The following is a 27,997-nucleotide window of genomic DNA, read 5'->3' as shown; positions in this document are numbered from 1 at the left end:
CTGGGCAACAGAGTGAGACTCTGTCTCAAAAAAAAAAATTCCTCTCCATAGTCTTCGGGCTTTATGCCACTCTATGTGCCTCCTTAGTGATTTCATCAACTTCTGTAGTTTATTATCCTGACACTCAGGTCACCGTCTCTTGATCTCTAGGCCTGTTTATACCAACTTACCAAAATTTTCTCCAGATGTCCTAGAGATACATCAAATTCAAGATATCTTAAACCACATGTATTATTTTATTGACAAAAACTGATCTTACTTTATTCTCCACACCTCAGCTAAAACCATTATCACTGACACAGTTGCCAAAGTCAGAAACAACAGTATCTTCTGTTGTTTGCATCCTGCTCCTTCTCGCCCCTTCCCAGCCTGCTTCATCGTATTGGCCCCCATGTCTTCCTGATTCTCATTCCTGAATCCCGTCCCCACTTTATCTTTTGTACCCTAAAGTTACCTGGTCCATGCCCTCTTCAACCCTCACATAAACAATTCCAGTATCAATTTTGAGCCCAGAATTCGCTTCCTATTGACATTCTATTTTATTAACGGTTGGCAATGTGCCCGGGTATAAAAACTACAATTCCCAACATCACTTGGGTATTAAGAACCCACGACCATGTTTGGGGCCAATTATAAGAGCAGGACACACTCTGCTAGCCTCATCTTTTGACCTTTAGCCTTCCTGGTATTCCTCTAGTCACCCTACTTCAGTTTCCTTCCTATGAGGTGTAAAAAATAGTTTTAGTCAGTGTTTAGTCATTCTTTCTATTACCAGCACATGAATGCAAAAGAAAGGATACATCCTCCCAGCCTGTCTTCCTGCATCTAACTTTCCTCTTCCTTTGTCATTCCAAATTCTTTGCCAGAATTGACTTTTCAAAATATTACTCTGGTCGTATGATTTCCTCTGCCTATAAACCACTCGTTGGTTTCCATTGCCTTTATAAGAAGTTCTTTAGCCTTGATGCAAGAGACCTGAGCTTGCATTCAGATTATATCACTTACTGTTTCCTTACGCAAGCATTGTACTTTTAAGACATCAGAAAATGTCATGCACTTCAACAACTTTCTGCCATTTCCATGCTCTTTCCTCTCTTCCAGATAAATCTTTTCCTGCCATCTCTGCTAGATACACTTTCATTAATTTTCCAGAGTGAAGCTCAAATATCACCTTCTTCCTGCAGCTTTCATCTAAGCCTTTTCCAAACTTAAGGTCGATTTGAGCACTTCCTCATTCTTTCTAAGAGCATAGTAGTTAAGAGCATATATTTTGGAACTTCCTGGACTCACGCTTTATGACTTTGGAGGCTGATTGATCTTGAACATAGTTCCTTAATACCCTCATCTGTGAAATGCTGATAATGTTAACATCTACCTCAAAGGGTCTCTGTAGGATTAAATAAGACATCTGAAGTTATTAGAAGATCTGACATGCATAAAATACTCATTGACCACTAGGTACTATTTTTGGCTATTATATAATATATCTAAGTATATATTATATAAGTATACTATGTAATATATATATTTTATATATATTACTTACATACTTATATAATTATACTAAGGCTATTATACTTATATAATATATATATTATATTCATATAAAATATATATATATAGAGAGAGAGAGAGCGAGCGAGAGAGAGAGAGAGTGCCTAACTCTCCTCCCTGTGAGCATCTGGGGATAAACTGTTTCCTTTCTCTTATCCTCAGTGACAATCACAAGCATATATTTTTTTCAAAAAATATATGCTTGACAAATATTGAATCCAATCACATTAGACTAAGCAACTAGTGTGTGTAAATCCCATTCAGTGCTAAATGTTAGGTTACTAAAGTTCATTTTAATATGTGTTACAGATGTTAAATGAGATAACTATTACCAATCCCTATCAAATCCAAATAATTCTTGGCAAAAGATAGAGGACAGAGGAGCAACTACCTCTAAGGAAGTCTAAGTAGCCTAGGTTGCCAAATGGTGAGAGAGCATTCTGCCACATTCTGCCACATTAATCCCCATGAGGTGAATATAGGGAAATACTAAAGATTTTAGAAGAATGGAGAAATGTGTCATTGCTACATACTCGAAAATGTTTAATTCAGACAACAGTCCCTGATTTTTTAAAGTGTGTAATAAATCCCTTCCTTACATACTCTGTGTTTCACCAATCTATTATACGCTACCTATTCTAGGCTACTTCACCTTTTAGATATATATCAGTGCCTTCAAACATGCCAGGCACTATGTTAGGCACCAGAAATAGAAAGATTAATAAGATTCTCCAGCCTGGGCAGAGAAGCCAAGGGCAGAGAATGCTTTAGAGAGTGATGAATATCGTTCTATTTCCCCAGGGCATGATTGTATCAAAGGAAGTTAGGAGTGTTGAATTTTGAGACCACATCCAACATTTTATTCATCTCAGCTATGGAAAAGCTAGGCAAGAAGGAAAGTATAGAATGAAATTAGGAAAGAAAAGGAACACATTTTTATAAGCTTGACTGTGGCCCAGCAATATTTTACTTCAAATGGAAGTCAACAGAAATCGGCAATATATGTGGTGTCTGACAAAAAGAAATTTTACAGGCACCCTACATGTTTTTCTCACAAACTCTGCATCCTCCCCCCAAAAGAAATTTACAAAAAAATTATAGACAGTTCTAAAACAGCTGAAGAATCCTGGTAGGGCAATTAATGAATGACAGGTCAGTCACCCATGTGAAAAAATAAAATGTGGCAAGAAATCATGGCTTCGTCAAGAACTTTGAGGTTTTTAAACTGAAAGCAATTTGTACAATGACTGTTTTGACCATACAACCTCCTAATCTCAGTTCCCATAAAGTCTGGGTGGGGGCCAGTTGGAATGGTTCATCTCAGTTGTGGAGATATCGTTCACAGAGGAAATAAAAGGATTTTAAACACTAGAGTCATTTCCTTTGGTTCTCAGCTTTTTGAGCAAAAAAAAAAAAAAGAAAATCCTTTTGGTCAGTGATATCTTCAGCTCAATTCCTGCAGTGTAGCTTAGAAAAATAACGAAATCTGTTCCCTGAAACGTTTTCCAACCAGACAAGTACAGTTTTCAACTCAAAACATTTAAGTCCAATAAAAGACTTTCCTTTGCCAGAGGGTTCTAGGAAGACTAACACCTTTCTAAGGTTCAGACTGCTCTCTAACGAGTTACATAAAAATCGGCAACCAGTGTAAATGTCAGATGCAAAAGGATGTGTTCAGGAGAGAGACCTATATAATCAAATCTCTAGCCGCTCCTTTGGAATTGTTGCTAAGGGGTCTTGCTGAAAATAATAGGGCCCATTTATGACACATAGCACAAATGGTAATAGCTAGTTACCTCTCAAGTGGAACCTAAGAGCTCTGGAATGGTTACCTGAAGCAGACAAGCAGCGCTTTCCAAATATATCCTCCAGCTAAGGATTTTTGGAACCGCTGCAAGATTATAAAGAAAGGATAGATTATTGGAATTTTCCTCTGCTCATATATATTCATTCTATATGCCAAGGTTGGAAGCCCAGTGCATACAGTATTGTTCACATGCCACAGAATTTGAAATATTAGACAGCCTTTGTCCCAGATTGATCTACAAGGAACAGGAAGTATTATAGCTCTGCCACTGCTGCTTTTAGTTGGTTTGCTTTATTTTGTTTTTATAGTCGCTGAAAAGTCCTTAGTGGTAATCCTCAAGTCTTTGGGTCAGTTTCTTGATGAAAAGGAAGCCATAAAGTAGACTGGATCAAATGTCAAATGGAAAAAGTAAATAAATAGAATTACACTGTATCTTGATATCAAACCTTAAAGTTTTAAGACTTTTTAAATTACTTATTCCAGGAATACTTGTGACTACTTACAAATCTTAATTATTGAAGAAGGATTCATGCAATATTTGTGAACTATAAATAATACTTTAATTCTAACTGTAATGCCCGGTGAATCAAAACTTGTTCATTGCACTTATCGCATGCTGCAGCTAAATAATAAATTACTTTTTTATAAACCTTTTTCAGATGCCTAAATCCAACACTTAGAAATCTGTGATATATTTATTTACTAACTAGCTTAATATAAAAATGACAGAGCAGTCCTCTACTTGGTAAATAATCCTGATGAAAGATAAGGAAGACTACCTTTTCATTATGTAGACTTTCCCATTTTTTTCTGTCTCTTGACTCTTATTTTTAGTAAATCTGAATGAAGAGTCAGAAATTATTTAAAAAGGGGAGGTTTCACTAAATGTGTGAGAAACATCTAGTGTTTCTGAAACCAGAAAAGAGAAAAAATATTAGTACCATAACATAAGAATTTTAACTGCATGCAAATTTAAACCAAATGTTACTGGGAGAGCTTGCCTTTTACTTTCCAACTTTTTCTCTCCAAGGAATTCCAAACCCAGGAGCACAGTGTTAGCAAAGTGGCTCTGAATATGAGCAGAAATGAAATTTCTGTTTTCAGTTAGTCTTGTGACACATATGCTTTCATTTTTTCCCAAGACACAACTGGATCCTTCAACTTTAAAGCCATAATGTGAAAATCCCATTTTGTTATTATTCTTATGATTGGTGAAGTGGTTGAGTCATATTGTCCAAATAAAGAGGAAAAAGTGATTATTCTTCATGTGTGATGATTCTATGAGTGGGGTCTGTAATTTTAATGTTTTGTGCTAACTGATTCAAACTCTTTTGCCTGGCTCCCTTTTATTACCAACAGCAGACACTGGCAGTGTTGGGATAAATATAAGTTGAAGTCTTTTGACATGAGTTAGAATCAGTAGACCAAACATCGTGACTCACAGAGGCATCAGCAACTATCAAGGGAGAGTAACAACAGCTCTCCACATATTAAATATTCAGTATTTAATACCGAATATTAAAGTGACACAAACCCACGCCCAGAACTAGTTTTGTGCTGTCACCTGTTCGTACACCTCATTAGAATCACTGTTCAATTTGAAAATCAAACTTATTTCTAGGTATTTGGTTTAAAAAATGAAGTTTTAATTTTAATCAACTCTCATGATATCTGTTGAAAAACTTCCTCCTTTGTCGTTAAAAGGAAAACTCAAATCTTGTTATCATGAAACATTTGTAAAACAGGCAGAATAGATTTTAGCACAAAGTGGTCCCACAGTAAATTGTAATTTTAAACAACAACAGAAATGCATGGCATCTGCGAATATTTTTACAGAAAAAAATACCAATGCTAACATAACTGAAGCAATGCTGCAACTGGTCAACAACATTACAAGTTGAGCATTCTTAATCCAAAAATCTGAAATCCAAAATGCTCTAAAATTTGAAATGCTTTGATTTGCTTATATAAGGCTCAAAATTCACTCTCAAAGAAAATGCTTAATGGAGCATTTTGGGTTTTGAATTTTTGGATTTGAGACTCTGAATTAGAATGCAAATATTCCATGATTTGAAAAAAATCTGAAACCTAAAACACTTCTGGTCTCAAGAATTTCAGAAAAGGGATACTCAATTGCATTATGTGGTAAATTATTTGACATAGGCAATAAGTGTTCCATAGAAAAGGGACTTTACCAAGAGCTAAAGTAGACCCTTTATAAAGTAGAATTTGAATTTGCCTAATAATCTAAGTCAGGTTTAGAATGGAAGAAGAATAATTCTGAAGAGGGAGTATAAGCTGAGTAAAGACTGAATGGTGGTATAAGTATAGTACATCGGAGAGTACTATACTATATAGTATACTATACTATAGTACAGCGTACTATACTCGGGAGAGTCAAGTGACTGGTCTTGTTAGTGCCAAAGGCACATATTAGAACACAAAGGAAATCACCGTTGATTGATCCATGATATGAGCTCTTTTAAAAATCTATACTGAGGAATTCAGACTTAATAAAAAATGAAATAACAAGTCACATACAGGTTTTAAGTAGCCAAATGTTGTGATTAGAAGAAGGCAGTATATCTGCAAAAGTATGGAGTCCACAGGTACTTAACCAGAAATTATGCTTACTCCATCTCTGTGATAAATGGCTGCAATTTTATCCCAGTTTCTAATTGCAACCAAATTTCCACTCATGATCATTTTTTGATCCTATATCCATGAACTGATAATCTGAGATGTGGTTAAGCCATTTATTATTTTATTTAGACACGCATTGGATAACTACTTCCTATGTAAAGCATGTGCTAAGCACATATGTAAAGCATGTGCTAAGCACAAGTGAACAAGAAATGAATACAATATAGTCCTTTGTTGTTCTGAATAGGTGTACAATTCTCACTCTTGATAAGCCCATAGTTTAAGTGGCATACGGACAAAGAAAAATCACTCATTATGTACAGTTTGATAAATTCTGGGTATACTTTTGGGAGAACAGAGTTGTATTAAGGGATATAGAGGAAGGATACGTAAGGTAACTTGGGCTAAGGTGGAAGGCACAGGGGAAGCTTTGAGGAAATAATCAGCTGAGTCTCTCAAGACAAGGTAGAGCACACAGGCAGCATAAAAGGGGGATGACATGTGAGACGTTAAGTGTTCAGGCTTTAACACAAAGAAGGCCTGAGTTTATATCCCAAATCTGCTATTTCATGTTTTGCAATTTGAGCAAGTTCCTTGTCTCTTGCATGTAGAAAATGAAGACAATATTTATATCAATTTGAAAAACTGCAATAATATATGTAAAACTCTTAGAATAATTTCTGTACATAGAACATGCTGAATATATACTAGTCATTAATAGTAAACATGGAGTGCTTGTTACATTACAGACAAAGAGAACAGCCACCAAAGTATTTTTGCATATGGCATATAAATAGGTATGGCTGGCTATGTGGTAAGAGGTAAGAACTGATCAGAGCCATTATTATGGCCACATAGGTTGCTCATTGTATAATTCTAGAGGTGCCATTCACATGGAGTAGAATAGTAATACTCCCTACACTCAAGAGTTGTAAATAGGTTATATTATACAAATGTACACTATTCCTGGTGTTAGCAGAGAAAAAGCCAGATGATGAGAAGCCTTATATATCAGTAGTTAGAAGTTTATCTTTTTGACATGTCATCTCAAATAACAGAGATTCAAAAATTTATACATATAATTGAATTTTAATAACAATATGAATCTCTATATTTTCTTATTATTGAATGTTTTTCTTGCATCTCAATATTGCTAAATTGTGCTAATACTACTTTAGTCATTATTGTTGTTTTCTATTACAGATAAGACAATTTTAAAACATATAATGAACATTTAAAAATCAGTATCTCACCACACAAGAATCCTTATCATCAGTGCTGTACAATAGCTTTCAGACCTTTGCCCTCTGAATGCATTATTTTTAGAGAATTGTGGTCAGATCATAGACACAATTATATACATATATTATATATATATATATGGCTATCTTTTCATGGCTTAATTGAGAAATATTTATTAGCTCATATCATGTGCTAGATCTTGTTTTTGCAGATGTGGCAAAATATGTTCCCTTCCTCAAAGAAGTCACAGTGCAGAGGAGACAGACATGTCAACTGGTAATTGACATATTAAGGAAAAACATTGTCAGAAGTCATCGTACATCATATTTTTGACCTAGTTATTAGTAAAACATACATAGAATTGTCTCTTTATTTATTTATTTATTTATTTATTTATTTTTGGCCATTAACACCACACTATAGCTAGGTTTCCATACTGCCTCAGAGTCTTAACAATTATTCCTTTAAATAACTGTAAAATACTTCGTTGTTTTAGCCAGAGCATAGCCATTTCTATTTTTGCACATTTAGGTTATTTCCAAATTTTCAGGGATACAAAGCAAAACTTACAGTCAGGCTTTTCTATGCCTAAAATATTATTTCTTAAGAGAAAAATTACATAACCTAGTTTATTTACCTAAAGAATATGAAACGTTTATCAACTCTTGAAATTAGGTCATAAAAGAACCTCAATTTTTTTTTAAGTACAGCTGAGAGAAAAGAGGTGTCCCAATGTTAAACTTCAAGACACCAGAAAAAAAAGAACAAATTAAGCCCTGAGTTACGAGAATAAAGAAAAAAAATAAAGATCAGAGCAGAAATAAGTGATATAGAAACTGGAAAAACAATAGAAAAGGTCAACAAAACCAAGAGTTGTTCTTTTTGAAAAATAAACAAAACTGACAAACCTTTAGCTAGACAAAGAAAAAAAAAAGAAGACTCAAATAATACCAGAAATGAAAGAGGAGACATTGCAGCTGATACCAAAGAAATCCGAAGGATCATAAGAGACTACTATGAACAATTATATACCAACAAATTGGATAACCTAGAAGAAAGGGATAAATTCTTAGACACATAAAACTAAAACATAAAAACCAACACCAAACCATGAAGAAATGGAAAATCTGAACAGACCAATAACAACGAGATTGAAACAGTAATAACATTTCTCCCATGAAAGAAAACTTTGGGACCTGATAACTTCACTATTACCAAACATTTAAAGAAGAACCAATACCAATACTTTTCAAACAACATTTCCCAAAATAATGCAGCAGAGGGAACACTCTTTAATATATTTATAGGGCCAGAATTTTCTTGCCATAAGAGCCAGACAAGAATAGCCTTGATGAACAGAGATGTAAATAACCGCAACAAAATAGTAGCAAGCCAAATTTAACGGCACATTAAAAAGAGCATTCACCATTTTCAAGTGAGATTTATTCCAGTGATGCAAAGGTGGTTCAACATACACAACTCTATAAACGTGATAAATCACCTTAACAGAATGAAGGACAAAAACCATATGATAATCTCAATAGGTGCAGAAAAAGTATTTGACAAAATCCAATCCCTTTCATGATAGAAAAATCTTAACAAATTAGGTATAGAAGGAATGTATCACAATACCTTAAAGGTCATATATGACGGGCCGTAGCTAATATCTTATTCAATGAAGGAAAGTTGAGAACTTTCTTTTCTAAGACCATGAACAAGACAAGGATGCCCATTCTTATCACTTCTATTCAACATATTATTGGAAGTCCTAGCAAGAACAATTAAGCAAGGAAAAGAAATAATAGGCATTCAAATTGCAAAGGAAGAAGTTAAATTATCCTTGTTGCAAGTAACATGATTTTACCTATAGTGTGCCCAAAAAAATTCCACCAAAAACTGTTGGAACTAATAAACAAAGTCAGTCAAATTGCTAGATAAAAGGTCAACATATAATTTAGTAGTGTTTCTGTATACTACTAATAAATATATTTAAAAGTGATCCCTTGGCTAGCCAAAAATGAAACTTAAAAAATACCATTTACCATATCTACAAAACTATAAAACACTTAAAATTAAATTTAACCAAGGAGATGGAAAACCCGTACATTAAAAACTATCCAAAATTGACAAAATAAATTGAAGAATACACAAACAAATGGAAACATGTCTCATGTTCATTGATTAAATGAAGAATATTAAAATGTCCATACTACCCAAAGCAATTTACAGATTAAATGTAATTGATATAAAAATTCCAATAACATTTTTCACAGAAATAGGAAATTTTTTTTTAATTCATATGGAACCACAGTATTCCTCAAACAGTCAAAGCTATCTTGAGTAAAGAAAAAAAATAAATTAATAAAAAAAATTGAAGGCATCACAACATGACTTCAAAATACACTACAAAGCTATAATAATAAAGATAGTATGGGACTGACATAAAAATGGACACATAGATCAGTGGAACAGAATAGAGATCCCAGAAACAAATCCATATGATTACAATCAATTGATTTTTGACAAAGGTGTTGAGAACACAGGATAGCAAAAGGACAGTCTATTCAATAAATATTGTTGGGACCACTAGATGTTCACAAGCAGGAGAGTACAATTAGACTTTTATCTCACACTATATATACAAAAATCAACTCAAAAGGGATTAAAAATGTAAATATAAGACCTGAAACTATCAAACTACTAGGAGAAAATAGAGTCGAAAAGCTCCATGATATTGGTCTGGTTGCTTTTATTGGCTATTACCCTAAAAGCACAGGAAACAAAAGTGAAAATAGATAAATGGGACTACATCAAACTAAAAAACACAGCCAAGGAAACAATCAACAGAGTGAAGACAAAACATATGTCTGATATGGGAGGAAATATTTGCAAATCATACATCTAATACGGAGTTAACATACACCAACTCAGTATCCTAATTTTTAAAATAGGCAAAAGACCTGAATCGATATTTCTCAAAGGAAGACATACAAAGAGTCAACAGGTATATGAAAACTTGCTCGCCATGACTAGTCATCAGAGAAACACAAATTAAAACCACAATGAGCTATCAACTCACACCTGTTTGAATGCCTATTAGGAAAAAGATGCAAGATAAATGTTGACGAGGATGTGAAGAAAATGGAATCCTTGCACACTCTTGGTGGGAATGTAAATTAATACGGCCATTATAGAAAACAGTATACAGGTTTCTCAAAAAATTAAAACTAGAACTACCATATCATCTACCAATCCCACTACTGGGTACACATTTGAAGGGAATAAAATCAGTATATCAAAGAGATATCTGCATTTGCTTCTTCATAGTAGTAATTACTCATAATAGCCAAGATATGGAATATACCTTCAGATCCTTTTTGAAAAAAATTTAATTTGCCAATTAAAAATCTATAAATAAATAATCAGAGAGAAAAAAAAGGCAAGAAGCATGCTCACTCTTAAATTATTTTTATGATTGCCTTCTTGCAGACAAATCATTGCAAATTTTCACTTTATTTGTGTTCATGTTTTCTTGCCCCCTAAAACTCATAGGGGCCTGTGCACTTTAAATGAGCTGCTGCTCCCTGGACCAAGACAGAGCCAAGTCTTCGTGACGCACAAATTACCCAAGAGGTCATTTTTTTCCCCTACTAACTGGAACAGCTCAGACATGTGTGTGACCTGGGCAAAACATCAGTCCCAGATCCTGGCTAGTGAGAGGGAAGCATTTCCTCTCTAAACTTAGAGACCAAGTTTGTATTTCTGGAGTGGATCTGAAGGTCATAGCCTCTCTGTGTTTCCACATGTGTGCCATTAGCTAATGCGGGCTGGGAATTCTGAATACAATCATCTACAAACTGTTTAGAGAACAAAGTCCAAACGAGACCACACAGACCTTCAGGTAATGCTTTAACTCTTGAGTTAAATCCAGATGAGAAAGCCTTTACAGTTTTTTCCCCATAGCTCCTCCAAAAAATTCAAAAATTCTGGCAATGTCAAAGCTGTGGTTTCCATGGAGGAACAAGGATGCCACATAGGATGTTATTTTTGCCACCGCAGAGGTACTTTATACCTATCTATTGCAAATGATCTTCAGTTTCAAAGAAACAGGAAAAAATGCATCTGCGGTCTACCTGAGATCTATTTGATTTTGGTTACAAATATGAAATGACTGCCTTGCTGTTATGCTGCATCCTATAAAAATCCTATCAGCAAAATTAACACAGACAGTGGTGCTGGAGAAACACAATAATCCTCCTCATAGTTCCCAAATCAGGATCTAGTTATATTAGGATGGATGCCTGGAAGTAGAATGTGAGGCCTGAGATAGATAACTCAGGAACTAGGCAAAAAAGAAATGCAGTTAGAATCTAAACACTATAAAAATTCAGACTCAAACTTGGACAGGGGAATCTATAGTGAGTACGAGGAAATAAAGCATGTGCTTGAATATAGCTGCTATAAAAAAACAACAACTGGGCACAGATGCTTAACATTTCCATAAAGGACAGAAGGGGAATGAAAGATGAGGTAAATTTCAGTAAGGATTAGAGACTGGAGGGCAACATGAGACAATAGGAAACTGTGTGGATGGGGGAAGAACTTTTTGAGAAAAACCAGATTTCAAAAGAAATAATTGGCCCTAGAAGGCATTTGGATGTTTTGCTCTAAGAACTGGTGCCTGGATGAATTCAAAACATAAAAGTCTTGGATTAAACTTTATCATACCTTTAGAATTCAAATAGAAAATGATTGTTTATCTCTGGGTTCATCCATCAAGAAGATAATGAACCCCAAGCATTCTCCACAACTACATGCAAGCTATTTGAAGAAAAGAAAAGAGGCTGGGTAAGTAATTGGGATAGAGTGGCCTCTTCAGAGGTCTTAACCTCATCCCCACTGAGCAAATACGGGAGGCAAGCCAAACAGAACTTAAGTAAGATGAAAGAGAGCATTTGTTGTGAAACTACCACATAGGCCCTTTAAAGAAGCACATGGCTCATTCTGAGTCCTGAGAGTAAGAGAAAGTATCAGCTGCACCTTGTCTTTCTACCACAATAATTCTGAGGCCATTTTTCCCACTTAAAATTTATTTAACTGCTGCTCACTTTAAAGTTAACCTGGATAGAAAGCTAGACATTTGCCAACGTAAGTGCAAAACTGAAGTTAGCAGAAAACCAATCTCAAAATATAAAAAAGGAAAATGACTCTAAATGGAACAAAATGATCAAAATATTTTCAAAATGAACGTGTGCTTTCAGAGTGCAAGCTCCATGATTTTTATATCTATATTAAGTGACAGAACTAGAACCTCTGATCAATACTGTTTATAGAGGGATAGAAGTGGGTGAATAAGAACGACTACATGTTTCTATCAAACTGTCGGCCTTTATATGAGCTCAAAACATTGTGCTTGTGTCTGACTGTCATCAAAAACATCCAGGATCATTTACTTCTAGTCTTACCTATGGGGATTATTTTATAGGAGAAAGAGAGAAATAGTGGAGAGACCTATGCTGTGGGAGTTAGACAGACTTAGGTTTAAATGACTATTTGATGCTTGACACATTTCACAGCATCTCCTGGTTTGTTCCCTCATGAGTAAAATGGGAATAATAATAATTCTGTTAGTTACTTGATGTCCATTCAACAATAGTACAGGCTATTAAAAGTTGAAGAGATGCACATGCTTTCAATGGCCAACCAGGTATGCAAATGAGTGAAGTGGGCTAGTTTTAAGAAAATAAAGGATAGTTTAGGCTCCACTAAAAGGCATTCTCATTTAAATGCTTTTAACTGTATTGTAGCCAAACAAAATTCCTTCGCTAGACAAATTTGTCCTTCTGATGAATTACAGAAACATTCTAAGAGACTTCCAGACTCAGTATACTCCTGGGGACTGAGCTGCAGAGTATATTAGTATAACTGTATCTCCGACAACATGACTACTGCTGACCATTTTTCTGGGGACTCCACAGCCATAGTCATTTTTTTGCTCGCTGTTAAGTAGGGCTTCTCTCTGAGGCAAACAAACCAAAGACACCATTCATGATCCCTCCTCTTAAGATGTACTTTGCCCTCTGTTTTTTGAATATTTTTATGTTTGTTTTGAGTTTGGGTATGGGTCCTTTAGTCTGTTTTATCTAATCCACTGAATGATTGGTTGGTTGATAGGCTGATGGGAAATAGAGTTTACAGCTTCTATACATAAGTAAACTCAGACAGGAAACAAAAGACAGAAATGTTGGTAAATGGTAATGAGAATAGGGCTGACCCTTGATGCAACAAATGCCTGCGGTTAACAGAAGCACCATGAGTCTTCCTCCTAAAACGAATAAATTAACCTCTGGTTTGCAACAGTGTTGGATGTTTTCAAGAATTTATGTGCCATACTGACTTTCTATTGTCTACAGAAGATCACTTGTCAACTGGAACCATCTTATCTGGAAAGATATATTTTATATGAATGTTTAAAAATTTCTGCAACAGGAGATCGATCCAAGATGGCCGACCACTAACAGCTCAGGATTGTAGCTCCCAGTGAAAGCTCAGAGAACGAGACGACACCACATCTTTAGACTAATTTTCGTCACTCACCGATTAGCCGATTCCCAGTGGAGGAGCCCCACGGGTCGCCAGTGTGACTCTTGTGGCCGCCGCAGCGGGTTTGCCGGCATCTCGGCGCAGCAGCTCTTCACGCAGAGCCAACGGGACTGCTTCCCCTACTGACCGGAGTTTGGAGCTCCGGGAAGTCAGAGCCGCTTGTTGCGGACTCAAGAGGGAAGCCAGACCAGAGATTCCCGGGCAGAAGGGCACCATCAGTCTTATCGCTGCTATTTAGGCTGCCACAGTGGGTTGCTCGGATCCCAGCACTGGGAATCAATAAGTCGGACGTCGACTCAGAAACCTAACTAGAAAGGCGGTTCATCTACAATGAAGGGAAAAAAACAGCCTAAGAAGGCCGAGTATACTCAAAATCAGAACCCATCAGCAACGGAACAAGCCCTGATGGAAAAGGACTCATCAGCAACCGAACAAGCCCTGATGGAAAAGGACTCATCAGTAACGGAACAAGCCCTGATGGAAAAGGACTGTGTTCCATTATCTGAAGTAGGCTTTAAAAGGTGGATGATAAGAAACTTCTGGGAGTTAAAGGAACTTGTTCTAACCCGATGTAAAGAAACTAAGAACTTGGAAAAAAGGTTAGATGAAATGTTGAAAAGAATAGACAATATAGAGAGGAATACAAATGAACTTATGGAGTTGAAAAATACAACACGAGAACTTAGTGAAATATGTACAAGCTTAAACAGCCGAACGGATCAAGCAGAAGAAAGGGTATCAGAGGTCGAAGACCAACTTAATGAAACAAAACGACAAGACAAGAATAGAGAAAAAAGGATAAAAAGGAATGAGCAAAGTCTCCAAGCAATATGGGACTATGTGAAAAGAATATACGCTTGATTGGTGTACCTGAATGTGATGGAGAGAATGAATTCAAGCTGGAAAATACTCTCCAGGACATTATCCAGGAAAATTTTCCTAATTTAGCAAAGCAGGACACTATTCAACCCCAGGCAATACAGAGAACACCACAAAGATATTCCTTAAGAAGACCAACCCCAAGGCACATATCATTAGATTCACCAAGATCGAAATGAAGGAGAAAATATTAAGGGCAGCCAGAGAGAAAGATCAAGTTACCCATAAAGGTAAGCCTATTAGGCTTACAGCAGATCTCTCAATGGAAACCCTACAAGCTAGAAGAGAGTGGGGGCCAATATTCAATATACTTAATCAACAGAACTTTCAGCCCAGAATTTCATATCCTGCCAATTTAAGCTTTACATTTGAAGGAAAAATAAAATCTTTTAGGAACAAGCAAGTACTCAGAGATTTTATTACCACCAGGCCTGCTTTACAAGAACTTCTAAAAGAAGCATTATACACAGAAAGGAACAACCAGTATGACCCTTTCTAAAAATACACCAAAAAGTAAAGAGCATTAACATAAAGAAGAATTTTTATCAACAAAAGGGCAAAATAGCCAGTTAATATCAAATGGCAGCAACCCTAAATTTAAATCGACCAAATCTCCTAATCAAAAGATACAGACAAAATCTAACGGTATATCCAAAGATATACATAGACTCAAAATAAAGGGTTGGAAAAAAAAAAAAAAAACGTACCAACCAAATGGAGAGCAAAAATAAATAAATAAAAAGCAGGAGTTGCAATTTTCACATTTGACAAAATAGATTTCAAAACTACAAGGATACAAGGGTAAAAGGATTAATGTGATAATAAGAGATCTTAACACCCAGATACATAAGACCCATAATGAGATTTAGATTCAATGAGACAGAAAATTGATAACGATATCCGGGACTGGAACTAAGATCCAGAACAAATAAACTCAATAGAGCTCTCCATTTTAAACACACAAAATATGCATTATCCACAAAATCTAACGATATATCTAAAGATATACAAAGACTCAAAACAAGGGGAGGGAAAAAAACTCACCAACCAAATGGAGAGCAAAAGTAAATAAATAAAAAGCAGGAGTTGCAAATCTGACACTTAATAAAATAGATTTCAAAGCTACAAGGATGCAAGGGTAAAAGGATTAATGTAACAATAAGAGATCTTAACACCCAGATACATAAGACACATAATGAGATTTAGATTCAACGAGACAACAAATTGATAACGATATCCAGGACTTGAACTCAGAGCCAGAACAAATAAACACAATAGAGGTCTCCATTTTAAACACATAAAATATGCATTAACCACTTTCAACACTCAAAATATTGATCGGCCATTATTGAAACCCATTTTAGGAATGAAGTAATATTCCTTTTTCCCTCTTTTTCTTTTTTTCCCCTTCTTTTTCTCTTTAAAAAAAAAAAATTTCTGCAACAATAAACAGAGACAAAGGGTTGGCTCTAGTAACTTTTGAAGGACACAGAGAGTGGAAATATTGGCTGAACTAGACACCATAACCGAATGTACTCAGTTGTATTAATAGTCCATATTAATAAGATATAATATGTGGCACATACGAAGTGGACATGTTAAACATTTATGGAGATTTCAAACATATACACATATTATCAATGCTTGAACAAGCTTTTATTAGATAATTGTATACGCAGTTTTAATTCATTATTACCTATCTTAGATTATTTCTCACAACAGCAGACAACCACAAAGAACCTGACAACTACCTAAGGCAGAACAACTTCCCCAGGCCTTTTTGGTTTATGTAACATAGCAGATGCTTAATTACAATGAACTATGGGGATTTCATTTCAAGATTCCTTTTAACATTTTATTTAACTAAAACTAACCTTTAGGTAAATCTTTATATAGCAATTTTTAAACTCTCTTTGAATAAAAATACCTCAATAAATGTTTTGTCACTACACACACACACACACACACATGTACTGACCTACACATGTAATTATATACAGTCATGCATCACTTAACAATGGGAATACATTCTGAGAAATGCATCCTTATGTGATTTCATCATTGTACAAGCATCACAGAGTATACTTACAGAAATGTAGATAGTACAGCCTACTATACACCTAGGCTACGTGATATGGCATATTACTCCTAGGCTACAAACCTGTACTACATGTTGCAATACTGACTGTAGGCAATGGCAACACAATGAGAAGTATTTGTATATCTAAACACAGAAAAGGTACAATAAAAATATGGTATAATAATTCTATGGGACGACTGTCATATATGAGTCTTGTCAATGACCAAAACATCGTTATGTAACACATGACTATATATGTATAATAAATATACAAATAAATTAATATTATATATAATAAAATTATATCTATTCATATTTTACTTGGAGTTATTCTTATTTGGTTCAAAATAATGGCCAGAAATTGAGGTAGATTGAAACAATTTCTACATTTTATATGAGAATCTTTGACTTGTTAAGTTTTCCTCTTGTCAAATCATTCTCACTTTTATCATCCGCTTCCCTATAAAAATATACAGTATTACCAATAATTTTTTTATATCTTACATGTGACATTGGGAATTTTCTGACCTTGAAACTCTTGTCATTCAAAAAATATATGGAAAAACCAAGAAAATTTTAAGCCACAGTTTCTTAATACTATTTTTTTAATGAGCCTACAAATTCTACCTTATATAATTTTTTTTGCGAAAAAAATTCTTCTTACTCACTAAAAGCTACAGTTTTTGGTTTATCAATTGTAGCAAGCATCCCAAAGACAGAAATTACAAGGTGCTTTATATTTCCCATGGAATTTCACCATGTGATTTCATTCAGTATATCTCAAAATGGTTATTTTTTCATCAGCCTTAAGCCCAAGGTCCAGTGTGTTTTTTGACAGCTGCTTCCCTAAAATCATATGTTTCATTAATTACAATGAACTATGTGCAGAGTTCCTGCTCTCTGTACTGTGCACCAGCCCTGAGAATGTGAACGGCCATGATATCTACAACTTATGCTTCCTGTTGTTTATCGAAAGAAATTATGTCTTTAAAAGTGGCATAGAAAAAGTGTTCCAAATTTACTTCATAAATACGGGTTTCTTCTAATTCACGGCTGATGTCAGATGAATGACCAACAGGTCTATCTGTATGCCTAGCAGAAAAAATGAACTGCCTTTTTCTTAAGAGGAGTAGAAATTAAATGAAAACCTTGTAATTTCCTCTTATTCTACAACTCAGGGAGAAAATCATATCTGTTCCTAAAATGATCATATTAGAATACTTATATTGCCAATATTTTATAGATAAACAAGCATTTGGGCTCAGTTATAGTCCTTTGAAGAAACATAACAAATGGTGTGTTCATCTTTCAAACTCAATTTAGGTTTTTGAAGGGGTTTTGTTTGTTTTTCAGTTATGTACCTAAGTTTTTCTTTTTCATTTCTTTTTCTTTTCCCCAGAGTTCTCCTTTCTTTACCAAAGGGAAGGAAAAAGGATAGCTATTTAGTATCAAAATGATTAACCAATAAGTTAATAAGAACAATGGCTAGGATCAAAGCAAATGATTCACCATGCTTTAAACTTAGATGCTTTTACCATGGTTTAAAAAAGTTAGACGCTTTCACCATAGCATAGTTACCATACTTAGAATCTAATCTTTTACTCCTTAGATTCGAAGGAGTTAAGAATCTTTAGGCCTTTTCTTCCTTTTTAGTTTTAAACTTGTAAAACAGTATTACAGATTGAACAGCACAGCAAAGGAGTGAACAAAAAGGCTTTTTCCCCCCAGAACCTATACAACTCCATCACCTGTCACTGTGACAAAATGTGCTTTATCTAAAACATATAAGGTTTACAGGCCCTAAAAAATCCCCAGGGCTATCATATAGCCAACACTAAAAGGTATGAAAGAGACATCCTTTAAGTACTTACACTTTTTGCTCTTAAAAAAGCTCATCTCAGTAAACACTTGTCAATTCATAAAACACACATTTTCTTACACTTAAAATTTACTCAGGGTGGCATTAAATTATATAAGATACATAGGAGCTCTAAACAAGATGGTTCCTAGAAGAAATCCAAGTCCAAGACTATAGAAGCATTTGCCTGATGTACGTGTGAGGCATATAACAAACATGTTTCCATGTAGTTCTGAGAATACCTTTGCATTATAGGTGTAGATAACCTCACTTGACAGTTGGAAAACAGATGTTCAGAGATGCTATGTGACTTGCCCAAGAAAACTTAGATTATAACTTAAAGGATTTCTTGGTGTAGGACTGGAAACTTTTTGAAAAAACTGTGTCTTTTTTATATTTGAAAGTTCATTTGTGACCAAGTGCAGTGGCTCATACTGGTAATGCCAGCACTTTGGGAGGCTGAGGTGGGCAGATCATGAGGTCAGGAGATCGAGACCAGCCTGGCCAACAGAGTGAAACCCCATCTCTACTAAAAATGCAAAAATTATCCAGCTTTGGTGGTGCATACCTGTAATCCCAGCTACTCGGGAGGCTGAGGCAAAAGAATCGCTCAAACCCAGGAGATGGAGGTTGCAGTGAGCAGAGATCACACCATTGAACTCCAGCCCAGGCAACAGAGTGAGACTCTGTCACACACACAAAAAAGAAAGGTTATTTATTTACATATTATTACAAGTTTATATAAATTTTAATGAACTGAATGCACACATATATTTCATATGTATGCATTACACATTATATTTTATATATCATTTTAAATATACACTAGTATATATAATTTGCCATATATTAATAAAATCATTAATGAACAAAAAAATCTTTAAACCAGTAAAATGTGTACCTCCACATTAACAAAATAAATACCCTGAGTTAAGAATGAATACTTTTAGAGAATTCTGGGAAACATGCATCTGTATGTCTTTGGTACGCTTGGTGTTTGCATAGGCCAGGTATGAACACACACCTGGCCAAGCTGGTGCTTTTCATTGATGTAACATCAAAGGGTCTCAGACACAAAGGTAAAGTACTGAGATCTAAGTGACTACTCAGAACTGTCCTGCCTCCTTGATACTCTGGCAATAAGTCCCATCTGGGTCCCAGGGAGTTTATGATCTAGAGGAAGGAAACAAGCTAATCATAAAAGCATGAGAGATGGGGTATCGCTCCGAGATGGTGCCCAAAGGAGGTCGCTTTGCAAAGGCATTTAGATAGGATGAGTAGATTCTTGCAGGACGTTTTGAGGTGACTTTTGGAAGCAATAATAGACATAGACTCTTAGAGGGAGGAAGAGAGAGCATTTTATGCTTATCGACATGAGTCAAATTCTAATAACAGGAAAGTGGAAGACAGGGGCAAGGAAACAACTAGCATACCTGGATGACAGAGTTTCTGTTTAGTTAGATAACGTAGATTAGAAAAAGTAACAGTCAGTTTATAGGTGAAAGTAATGTAACTCTATCATCTTATTTTGAAGCCATTTTATATTCCTCAACAATTATTTTTAAAATGATTTCCCAATAAAAGTAAAGTTTCATTTCTGCATGTGCAAGAGCATGAGGGAGGTAGGTTACAGTACTCAATGCTGTTGAATACAAATTGATGTTTAAAACAGCAATGCTGCATGTTATATGTCATGTTTTGGGATAATTTTATTTTGCTCTAATATGTATATTAACTGATTATAAGCAAATGCTGAGTACATACATGGCCATAAAACACTGCTGAAAAACATGTAGCAGTATGACTTCCAAAGCATAAATACCTATTTTTACATTTATGTTGAAGACTTCTCAAAGTTAACACAAAATAATAACATATTTAATATTTAGTATCCTGATATTGGAAATACTAAGTTTAGTAAGATAATTTTTGGAAGAAGGGTTCCCTTTGGTCTAGTTGAGTTGTAGATAACAAATAAAGACCATTTACCATCAAAGTGGGTTTTCTTTCCAAACTTTGCCGTAAGACAATAAAAACTGGTATATTCTTAAAAGAGGCCGGGATAAAAATGATATGGAGATGGTACCTACAGGACAATTCTGAGCAATTCTGAGTAAACCTGATGCACTAATGAAGGTTCCAAAGTTCCTATATAAGCTAACCTTTTCCAAAATGAAAACAAACGCCAATATCAAGATCAAATAAAGCCAACACTTAAGTTTATATATTGATGACCTGTGACTAGTGGTAAACTTAAGACCAGAATAGATCAGAGTAAAATTCACACACATACATACACACAAAAAAGGTTAGGGAAATAACACACACTTCATATTCCGAAGAGAAATATAATTTAAAATACAACTGTTTTTTGTCTTTTCTCTTTTTTTTTTTTTTTTTTGGATGGGGGGAAGCTAATCCCATTATATGAAAATTAAATAAATGTGTTTTTCAAGCCATTTTGCTTCTCATGAGCTTCTTGCTCAATAGACTGTGAGCCCACCTGGTGGAGGTGCTTATTCTTCTCAAAATGTAATCCCTCACACTCATAAATTTCACAGAACATTTATTTTAGTTTGCACTGCTTTCAGAACATAAAGGTACTAGAACAGAGGCTTTCCATGGTATTGGTTTCTTCCTTTACTTGCTTGATTTCCATGTAGACCAGGCCAGGGAAGGTTTATTATTTAGCAGAGTTAAATAGTTCCACTTACAAATTTCACCACGAGTGCATGTCAGTGTCACTTGTTAAAACTGATCTGCAGGTAAGGGATACTTCATATCCTGTAATGACTCTACCAAAACATATAACAAAATATAATATTCCACCTTCCCTCCAAGTTCAGGGGGTTCAACACAGAACTCTGTACTTCCAGGCGGGCACAGTGGCTCATGTCTGTAATCCCAGCACTTTGGGAGGCCAAGGTGGGTGTATCACCTGAGGTTAGTTCAACCAGCCTGGCCCACATGGCAAAACCCCATCTCTACTAAAAATACAAAATAATAATAATAATAATCGGGCTTGGTGGCTTGCACCTGTAATCCCAGCTACTCGGGAGGCTGAGGCAGGAGAATCTTTGGCAGAGGTGGAGGTTGCAGTGAACCAAGATTGTGCCATTGCACTCCAGCCTGGGGGACAGAGGGAGACTCTGTCTCAAAAAAAAAAAAAAATCTGTACTTCCCTCACATGTATAAATATTCCCTGTCAGTGCATAAAGGAGAAGGTAAAATACAACTGATGAATTCCTAAGTCATCCAAGCATATGGCCTAATACTTATTCACCTAGAAATACATGATTATGATGTAGAACTGCTAAATGGATTCAGTCCAGTAACAAAGTCACACTCTTCTCTGAGACAATCTAGATGAGCTCTAAACCCTCTATAAAATAAGTGTCATATGCAGAATTATTTCTCTTATAGAAGAAATAACAATTTCCGATTTGATTTAATAAAGAATGAACGATATCCTTCATGGATGATTTCGGGACTTCTGGGGACTTGTCTCCAACTTTGATTTTAAGCGCTCAATGCAATGTCAAAGGTAATGTAAGCTCCATAAATATAATTTAACCAGCCTGTGACAACAAAGGCAAAGGGGTATTTCAAACCCTCAGGAGTGAGCTGGTATGCTTGGCACACTCTATCTACTCTCATATCCTATAGTTAATAGGCATGGAAACTTTCTATGAATATCCATTACTCATTCCCTCTACTCTAAACATACATCCTGTCAGGAATATGATGGTGGTGAGGCTGGCAGGTGCAGGGAGAAAACGGAAGCCAACCTTCAAAAGCAGGAAGGCAGGGACAAGTAAATTCATTTAAGATTTACACCTTGTTTTCAATAGCTTCTTTCATTTAATTTTTCCTGACTTTTTAAACTAGCAAATACACTGATCCAGGAGGAAAATGCACAGGGAAAACCAAAACCAAACAAGCAAAAACGCAGTGAAATCTCTGTGACTTGTACAACAGCTCTTCCTTAGTCCTTGTGTTTAAATATCTGAATGAACTGTGGTCTGTTTTTCATTACTCCCCATCTGGAGCTGTTGTTCTCTTTGTTCTGCAATTTCTGGTCATTTTGGCTTGATGGTGACTGATTCGTTGTATGTTGTCATATTATGTGAAATGAAAGCTGATGCAGCCATCACCCAAGAAAGAATAATCTTGAAAAGGAGAGGTTATGTGGAAAGAGTTCCTGATAATCCCTTCTGAAATAAAGATATGAGGATGCTGACCTAGGCCTGACTACTGTCCCTAACTTACAGGGTGTGGGTAGGATTCAGGAGAGAATAAAAGCTTTTCCTTTAAATGCTAAAATAGGATTTGATTCTGTTGGTTTAATACATCAGGTTAATTTCGATACCTTTTCTTCTTATTTCTAAGGAGACAAGTTCATGGACTTTCTCATACCTTGGTAGAGACTACCTTGTACTCAATATGCTGTAGGTGCAACAGCTAAAGAAGAATCGAATTCCTATCATATCTTTAAACATAAAAATAAACACATCCTTGAGTTCATAATGCTTAGATTTAATTGTATACCCTGTGCCTGGAGACAAAGTTGCGAACGATTCAAAACCAAGTGTCACAGAGAAGACCAAATCCAATTTGTGTTCTCTAATGATGACAGTCTTGATGCTGCTCTTCATGATTTTCTTTGGAAAAGCCACCTCACACATCCTGTAAATTCTTTCCTAAATAAAGCAATGGTCAAGAAGTACTCAACTTCTCAAGAAGTACTCAAGCCTGTTATATAAAAGCAAAGCATGCCATTCTCTCCTAATTCTTTGCTATTTTCATCTGGCATTATTTTACAAAATCGAAGAAACATAGAGTCATGAGTTACTCAGGTTCCATAGAAAGAATGACCATCATATAAACATAATTGAAACCAGCTTAATTTTTCCAAGAGCTGTATTTTTTTTCTTGCCCCAAAACACAACAGAACAGATTTGGAGAAATGTTAAGATAATAATAATATATCACCCACAATCCCACTACCTTAAAACAAACATTTTTCTATTGCTTGATATTGCTGGTATTTTATACAAAAGTAACAGGAGATATCATCAAACATTTTGCATGTATTAACTTTGTGAATCATCACAACACCCTATGAGTGAGGTTCTGTTATTATCTTACAGATGGGGAAACTAAGGCACAGTGCGGTTGACTAATCTACCACAGGTCACACAGCTACTAAGTGATGGGGTAGTATTCAAACCAGGCAGCCTGGCTCACCACAGTCATAACCATGCTGATCCTGACTGTCAAATATGTACATAGCTCCATATTCAGTGTACACATTATTTTATATCCTTTTATATTAATTTAACTTCATATAGTAAACATTTTTCTAGGGCTTGGCATAGCCTAGTCTTTATGACTACCATTTTAACAGCTACATAACAGTTGTATATGCTCCATAATCTAGAATTTGGATGCTTCCTATATTTTTTTCCCAGTAAGGAAAATGAGAGTGCTCAGAGTTGTCCATAGACACATAATTTTTAAAATTGTGTTTAAATAAAATATTTGAATAAATATTTTCAACAGACTAGTTTCAACGGTATGCGCTTTATTGCGGCTTCCATACTGACTTTAAATGGGCTGTACCAGTTTAGCATGGTACCAATGAAGAATGGATGAACAGTTTCCGAGTGAACAGCACTGAATGGCCGACATGTTCTAACGTTTGCTACTTGAGTGGTTATGAACTGCCACTGCAAATTGCTTTGATTTGCATGTTTCCCGTCACTACCTAATTTACCCTGAGGACCCTACTCCCCTTGTAGCCCTCCAAATTTGAGGTTTCTGTGTTTTTTTTCCCTCCCACATCCCTCTTCCCATTGGACCTGTAAGCGGTAAGCCCCTTTTCTCCTTTCTCAGTATGGTTTCTCCCCTACCTAAAATCTCCCATTTAGAATTTCACGTCATCAAATGTTCTTACCAACCAGTCGTCATTTTGATCATGGTCTACAGATCCCTAGTATCTTTTCCCATCCCGTGATTTCTCCACAGATACCTTTTGGATTAGTCACTTTTTCTTATACTGCTCCTGCTTCATTTCTTGGCAATTCCAATAAACATTTAGATGATTGTTTCAATACTCATTCTTATCAGCTCCGTGAACTCCTCCATGACCTCCTATCTTTCTCCTAACCTCCACAACTTGTTCCCATGGTCATCATGAACAGTTAGACACAATTTTCTATCAATCATATCTTCTCATAACTAAGTCAAGATCTATCTTTTGAAAAATAATACTCTAATATATATGAGTGTATCATTAAAATAATACTTTTCTAAAACATGAACGTGATAGTATATTTTTGATCATGACTGCTGCCCTACAGGGCACCTATCCCATGATACGCTTGATGAAGGTTGTGATTCATTCAACAATCCTAAGCACAGACTCCACATGCTGAGGATAAGGAAGGCAACGGGAGGTTTTCATAAGAAGCTTTTATAAGCATATAATGGTCACATGATCACTTTGCCTTCTTCATATTACCCTCAGGGCAAACGGTCTAACAGCTGTTCAGTTTCTTACAGATGCATTTCTGTAAGTGATTTTCCTAGGTGGTTCCATAGTCCCTTCTTTCCTCCCTCCCTCTCTTCTTTCCTTTTTTAGTTCCTTCTCTTACTCCTTTTCTTCTTTCATATTCATTGGTGAGCTCAGTATTCATATCACTAGAGAGAAAAGTACTTTGAAGCAGCGTATCCAATATTTTCATATTTATTAAAAATATATCTATTTTTAAGATTATATTAATATACGATATTCATAAAAAGTTGATATAAAAACAGAGATACAAATTCTAATATTTCCTTCTAGTATCTCCAATAAACACTCTTGTATCACCCTTCACATATCCCACTTTAGAGATAAGTCTTCTATGGTACACAGGTCCTATTTCCATTGATTTTAGGAATCTCTCCACAGACAGAAAACCAAATAAGTTGTTGCAGAAAAGTGTGGATAGGGACGTTAGGAGTTGAGGTCAGGATACCCACAGTATAATTTATCCAGATAAGCACCCACACTTCCACTGTATAATTCGCTTAGGGAGACCCTGACCACCCATTTTCAGTTACATCCCTTATTCTTCAAACCTTCGCAATTATAGTAGAGTTCAGTTTTTGCATGTTGGCAATTTACACTTCCGTGGTCTTCAGTATTATACTGTGACAACAGATATCTGCATGACTAAGCACAATTTTGCATAGGGAAGGATCTTTTCATATTGACCACTCCAGTTACTGGCCATGTAATAGAATCTGTTGAGGTTTCCAGGTGCTGCTTATCTATGCAAGCCTCCCACTGCCTTGCTTATCCTCAGCATGCAGTATTTGTGCTTCTGATTGGTGTTTGATCACTATTATTAACTGCCTGACCCAAGACTTTGTAAATGGGTTGGGCAGATCTAGTAGCAACAGAATTAGCATTCTAATGCTTCTAACATCCCACATGCTCCCCACAGGCCAAGAGTGACAGAACATCCCTTGGTCATGGCCCAGCTTTCTTCATATATGTTCTCCAAGTTCTCAGCTGCCCACCCCACTGCTCTCCACTCCATTTCCTCTTCCACACGTTATTCCTTGGTGATCTTATCTTCCCCTTTGACTCCAGCCAGCATCTGTAGCCCTGGGCTTTATTACAGTTTCCTCTTTGACATCTCCCACACGGTCGCCATGCCAGAGACTCCAACTCAGTATGTCTAATACCTTCTCCCCAAAACCTACTACTACTGCTTCTGGACTTTTTGCCTCAGCAAGTGGCACAGGAATCTTTCCCAATCAGAAGACTCAACATGCAGGCTTTGTATCATACATTCCTCTTTTTCACCTTTACAGACATTAGCCATGTTTAAAAGCTTTTATGGAGAACCCCTTTCTATTATGCTAATAATAATAATTAATGTTTTTTCTAATTTCCCTCTGGTACTATGGCATTAAAACCCACATTTTTTTTGCTTCCACTCTCTCACTTTACAATTCAATTTCATGCACCTTTGCTGAAATACCTTTACTAAACCCTTGTAGAATCATATTTTGTTTGCTCAAAAACTATTAAGAGATCTATGTTGCATACAGAATTAAAAATTTAAAATATCCAGGATATCATTTAAAAGCCTACAAAATGTTAACTCCATTCTTCTTTCTGTTCTCAATGGTACATTTTTTTTTATTACAGCTACATGGGCCTACTCAGTTACATTCTGAAATTATTTCTCTTAAACATCCACCTGTCCCAAGCTCACCCATTCTATCTAACTTTATAAACTTCATTTCCCAAAAAGAAATCTCTGCATTCTCCTCCAGCGGTAGTTTGTGGGTAATTCTGTTTTTGATACCTCTGTTACACCCTCACCTATATTAGGGTGATACAGTAATCCTAACAAGGATATTAGAATTAGTTTCTTGGTATCTCTTCAACTAGGACTTGAAACTATGAGGTGGAAGAAATCATGACATATCATTCTTCGTCTTGTAATATGTAGTTCATTTCTCAGTTTACAGATGTCCTGGAATGTTTTTATTTTTTTAACTGTTGAATTGAATCTGGCTACCATTACGCAAGTAGGTGAGGAGATACATATATAGGAGTTTCTGAGTGCTCTTTCGTAAAACTTGTGCACATTATATTTGTACGGGAAATAGGTTCAGTGTTTAGAATGAACTTGGCTCTGTTATGCTTCTTGATTTCAGTGTTACAACAAAGACTGGATTAAAGGAACAAAAAACAACAAACAACACATGTTACAAGAAGCATTCCAATTTTCCAGTCAGAACTGAGTCATGCCAGAGCGACCATACCGATTTCACAATTAATTTAATGCAACTTTTAAAAGAATATAGAAATCCCAGACATGAAGAAACATGAGCCACAGATATAGTCAAATGACTTCAGAAGTATTTCCAGGAAAACAAAAAGCCTGTCTTAATAAGATGCCAACTCTGAAATTCCGTGAGATGCTTATAGCTGAAGCTTAATACAATAGGCCCATCAGTAAATTTATTCCTAGTCAACCAATGTTGCTAAAGCTTTAAAGAACAGAGAAATTAAAATGCGTTTTGCATGGGGAAGTTTTCCCCAGAGTTCCTCATTTTTATATAGGAAATCAATTTGCATCACTGATGATCATTCAAATTGGATACCCCAAAGTTGTTAGGAGGTAATGTAGTTTCATGCTGAAGCAATTTCATACTTGTTCTGATTTGGGATTTTCATTTTGTTTGTTAACGAAAAAAATTAATGAGCAATGTTACTAGAAATACAACTTATCAAACATTGGCCATCATTAAAGAGGTTTGCCAT

The 27,997-nt window shown here is 35.6% G+C and overlaps 1 protein-coding gene across 39 annotated transcripts in view; it reads right to left on the bottom strand.

Moving 5' to 3' along the window:
• The window catches only part of RBMS3 (RNA binding motif single stranded interacting protein 3), a 1,216,467-nt gene that overhangs the window by 503,042 nt on the left and 685,428 nt on the right, over positions 1–27,997 (bottom strand). The gene's annotated exons all lie outside the window — the stretch shown is intronic.

This window comes from Callithrix jacchus, chromosome 17, assembly GCF_049354715.1.
Source record: "Callithrix jacchus isolate 240 chromosome 17, calJac240_pri, whole genome shotgun sequence".
In the NCBI taxonomy this organism is placed as follows: domain Eukaryota; kingdom Metazoa; phylum Chordata; class Mammalia; order Primates; family Cebidae; genus Callithrix; species Callithrix jacchus.
Note: the sequence above shows the minus strand (reverse complement) of the source record. Positions and strands in the feature narration are given on the sequence as shown.